The following is a 5,186-nucleotide window of genomic DNA, read 5'->3' as shown; positions in this document are numbered from 1 at the left end:
TTATATGATCCTTGGTTGTCTTCTGTCTGGATGCGCAGTTTGACCAGTGCAGCGCCTTGTCTGAGGGGCTGGATTATGTTAATCCATCTCTTTCGATTTTTGGCCAAGAATTTGCACATTTTCTTTGTTCTTTCGGGCCAGTTTTTTTGTTTGTTTTGCTGCTTCTGTATACGCCAGACCGCAGGCAATAGCTTGCCACGGTAATTCGCGGAATTGGTTTTCTCATTGAAATATCTCGTTGACTTAGCGCCAGATTATACGACCGAAATCTCCGAGACATATCTTGACCATTTTGGTTTTTTGATTATATCTTTCGATCTATCCCCTCCTCCACGAATGACCTTCTTTTATAGTGACCTGATCGTCTTCTTTTATATCGTGAGGCCAAATGTGCAAATGCTTGGCCTGTCTGGCCATCCGGAAATTCAATTCCTCGTGCAGTTTTTCCAGGCTCTTTTTTCCATATGCTAGCTGTACCCAGAAGAGCAAGTGTGATACCATTTTGATAATGATCATTTTCAGCGACGACTTCGTTAGATATTCAGGGTCGATCGCTTGGATTTCCATTTCTAAAAGGAAATGTTGCTGTGGAATACGAGTTTCGTGCCCCTAGGTTTGTATGATGAAATTCGGAAAGGAAGGGGGTATATCTTTTCTCCTCCTCTCCCTTTTTTTATTTTAATATTTTGGTTCTTTAAGTTCTAAAGTATACGTTGTGTTATCTCGGAGAAGAAGGAGGGGGTAGATAGCTGTAAAAATGGTGTTGTTTTCCGCACGAGTGGTTTCGGCTGGCTCTTTGTTTTGAAGATCGGGGATTATAACGGCAGTTTTGGGTTCCCTTAGTCGTCCTGTTTTTAAATGTATTAGTAAGTGAGTTTAGGAATCTCACAGGACTCCGAACAGATACACAGACCATCCGTACACTGTGAGTAAGGCGTATCCGTGTACTATGGTGTCTAGCGTCAGTTTTATGTCTCTGACGCATAAGTATATTCCTATGAGTCCGGCGCTGAGATTCCCAAAAAATAGGAATTTATTCCAGAATTTGTTTCACGTAAATACCGCTATTTTTTCTATAGCGTTTGCATCAAGTAAATTAGATATTGATCCCCCTGCCAGAGACATACTTTATCCCATTACTCCTATTGCTAGGGAGTTGAGAACTGCGGGTCGTTCAGCTGGGAACATTATATGATCTCGAAGGTCTTTTAAGTCGGTTTCTGTATATATGCCACTAGTGGCGAGTGATCCAGACCTGATATATTTCCATACCGGTTTAGTTTGTGGTTTTACAGTAATAGGTGGTATGGTATCTACCGGTCTGGGCGTAAGTTTATACCAAGAGTCGCTCAATTGATACATAGCAGGAGCTAATGTATTACACGAAGTTTGCGTCCCTTGACGTAATAATATGTGAGTTTGCGGGGTTAAATAGTACGTTTAATTATCCCGTAATACTGGTAGCTGGTTATAGCAGAGGTTTGTTTGCGCGAGTGTGATTTCGACGGGTACACACTTTACGATATGAATTACCTTTTTAGCTAGTAAGGCCATGTATCCGGGGCCTTGCAGGTGATATGTAAATATGTCCGGTGATTGAGTAGCTATGGCTAGTGCATTTTGCAGCATTCGTTGCTCTAAGTTACACTGTTGTAATAGAATATCGTGATAAAGTTGTGTAATTTGTGTTCGAATATGCTTCTTTACGTAAACAAATTTCAAGTTCATATATGTAAAAATGTCAAAATTCGAGATACGCGATTGTTTTTTTAAAGATAGTGGTTCCTCGTACTGTTTCGAAAATCATTAATTTAAGGTGTTCGGTTTGTACTATTGAGTAACCGCAAACGTCTTGTTTTCCCTTGCTAGTTAGAGCAAAAATCGTGTCTTGCGTTGTAAGGGAATAGACTGTTTGTCCTTGCTCTTTGTCGATTATTTTATGAGCGTATCCTTCGTATAGTATACCGTAATTGTTAAACTTACAGGGGCCTGCTGGTACGGTATCCCAGTAGTTATCTCCTCCTTCAATGTCCCCACAATGTGTGGAAGCGAGTTTGCAACCGACCCCAGATCTAAGTTGTATTTTATTTGTATTGATATTTACATCAGCGATATAATCTTGTAGAGTAATTTTGATAGTTCCGATTACGATAACGTCTGTCTATGTTCCGTAAGGATCAGAGTATGCTTCTCAGAAACATTCTCCGTAGTTATTTACGTAGCCGGCCAATGTGATTGGTCGGCTTGTTGTACTATTTGGTTTGAGTTTTGTCATGAGAGTGTTTCTTACTTGAATGGTTTCATAATCATGTATGCGTTTACAAATTTCACGAGATGTTTCTTCTATGTATGAGTATTTTCCGTTATGTACATCCATGGTATAGGAAAACATTCCACATTTTTTTACTAATCAATCTACTTTGATTTTACATTGAACTACATGTAGGTACACTATCGAATTCATTGACTTGTAATAGTTGTACAAAAACTTGATCTGCTTTTATCTCTTTTCGCGGAATGTCACATTCTTCAATGTTTAGCAGTGATAGTGTGGTGATATTAGCAGATGCTGAGCCGCAATCGTAGCCTATTATTCCGTGTGCTAATCGTAAAGCACTTATTAAGATTAATATAATCATTCTCCAGATTCCTTGAGCCATCTGAAATTTCCATTGACAATCGTTATTTACCTCTTTCCCCCCTTTTTTCTTTTATTTACTTTTTTTATTAGGATTTGTTTGGTTATCGACTGTTTTTATATGTAAAATGCGCAATCTGTTGAGGTGCACAATTCGATTGTTCTTCTTTATTTTAATTTTTACATTATTTTTATTTAATATTTCTAACACTTCATAAAGTCCTGTATAATGGTCTCCGAATTTTCCTGGTTTCGGATCTTTCAAGAGGAATACATGGTCTCCTGGTTTAAAGATTTGAGGGTTAATCTTCCTGTCGTAATATTTCTTAGATTTATTTTTTGCTACAATAACGTTTTCACGAGCATTCCCCTGAATCGTGAAGTTGCGTCACGAGGTTTATTAAATAGTCGTCGTAAGTAGTCAATTGATCATTAGGAGGTAAAAGTTCGTTTGACAGAATTCTAGCTATTTTTCCGAAGACTATTCGTATGGTGTATGTTTCATTGCTTCGTGTACGCTAGTATTATAATTAAACATTGCAAGACTTATTCATCTGTCCCATTGTTTTTGCTCGTTTGCGTATTGTTTTAAGTACTCTCCTAATGCGTGATGCGATTTTTCTAAAGATCCATTGGATTGAAGATGAAAGGCGGTTGTGCGAAATTTGCGGATTGTTGTGCCTCGCGTGAGACACAGAAGGGATGTTGCCGGATTAGGAAGTGGACTTCTGAATCGTCGGGGTTTCTCCGTATATTTTAGTCTTGTTTAATGTAGTATTACTTCTTTATTCAATATATATATATATATATATATATATATATATAAGTATATTGGTATATATATAATCTTAACAAGACTCGGCGTATGGTTATTTAAAAAACCTCTGGTAACTTCGTTTCTCTTTTTCGTTCGTTTGACGCGACTCTAGATTTATTCTGACTTTAGCTAAATAACGACTTGTCTGATTACGAGTCGGGAGTTATCCTCGATGTGTCTCGGTAGGTTAATCTAATTCAACTCGCTCTCTGTTCACTCCCGAGTTCTTACGTGAACTCGGTTTTTCGTTATTTCATTTGGAAGGGGTGCCTGGCGACAGGCACCCAATTGGTGCATAGCTTTTGCATACGCGGCTAGATTTTGAGCTAAGAGCTGTTCGAAAGATGAAGCTCTTAGCTTGCGTCTTCGCGGTTTCCGGCCCGCTGCTGCATCAGCGGTCTCCACGCGGATTTTATATCCGTTAACTTGTAATTATAGCCTTTCGGGCTATAACAGGATTTTAAATAATTTTGCAAGCTTTTTCATTAAATCACTAATAAAGTTTCTTCCTTGATCCGTTAATATAGATTTTGGTGCTCCAAATATGCAGATGAAACGGCCTACAAAGGCTTCTGCAATGGTTTCAGAAGTTTGATTTTGCAATGGTATACCCATACAGAATTTAGTCAGTTGATCTTGTAACGGTTTATCTTTTCCGACGCCGCGGATCGGCTCGCCGGTTCCAGGATTCGGGAGAAGGGGAAGACTCAGACTCGCTTATTCCTTTACAAAAATGCTTTATTTATTTAAAATAAAAAGTAGAGTGTCCGCTGAGGACTTACAGGCCACCCTGCGGGTGATACAGATTGAGGCTATATAATACAAAAGAAAATATATTTATATTTTGCCCCGAAGGAACGTACTGTTAATTACGTTATATAGCGGAAACGGATCTAATGCGCCGAAGGCGTAGAGCCTAGACGGTGTAACAGAGATTTACAGACTACCCGATATACAGTGCGCGGCGGTTGAACTGAGTACACGGTGGCGTAAAGCCTGGACGATGAACAGAAAGACTTACTGACTACCCGGTATGTACAATGCACGGAAATCAAACTCACTATACGGTGACGTATAGCCTATAACGGTGTCCGAAAGGGACTTACAAGTCACCCGGTATACGACGACTGGAGATACAATGTACGGAGGCGTATAGTCCATAACGGTGTCCGGAAACCCGGCCTAACGACGGGAAGCACCTATGTGAACTTAGCACCCGACTTTTTCAAAATTAATTTTTTAATACAGAAATCGATAGCATTTTGTTTGTAGTTGTTTGTAGTAACATAAATTTCGTTTGTAGTTAATTTAATTAATAAAAAAAAAAATTTGTTAAATAACTCGCACCCAACATTAAGATATCGCAAATCCGCTTGCGCAGTCGTCTTCAGAATCGTTTGTAGTTGTTTGTAGTGATTTTCGATTCGTTTGTAGTCGAACGGGTCATTTGTTATAAACAATTGTTTATACCAGTAATAGCTAACTTTGTCAATTTTTGAGATATCGCGAATCCGCTTGCGCAGTCTTCTTCAGAATCGTTTGTAGTTGTTTGTAGTGATTTTCGATTCGTTTGTAGTTGAACGGTTCAAAAATTACAACATATTTACAATAAACAAATAACGCAATTTAAAAATATTTTTTGTTGTTTTCGTATTTATTAATTTTTTTTTGTAGTTTTTATTATATTTTTGTCACTTTATTTTTTTATATTTAAATATATTTTATAGAAAT

At 38.1% G+C, this 5,186-nt stretch overlaps 1 pseudogene; it reads right to left on the bottom strand.

The window, feature by feature from the left end:
- Positions 1 to 678: 678 nt before the first annotated feature.
- Positions 679 to 1,930, bottom strand: LOC146723880 (uncharacterized; annotated as a pseudogene).
- Positions 1,931 to 5,186: the final 3,256 nt, after the last annotated feature.

This window comes from Nylanderia fulva, unplaced genomic scaffold (assembly GCF_048542155.1).
Source record: "Nylanderia fulva isolate GAGA-0341 unplaced genomic scaffold, ASM4854215v1 Scaffold162, whole genome shotgun sequence".
Lineage (NCBI taxonomy): Eukaryota > Metazoa > Arthropoda > Insecta > Hymenoptera > Formicidae > Nylanderia > Nylanderia fulva.
Note: the sequence above shows the minus strand (reverse complement) of the source record. Positions and strands in the feature narration are given on the sequence as shown.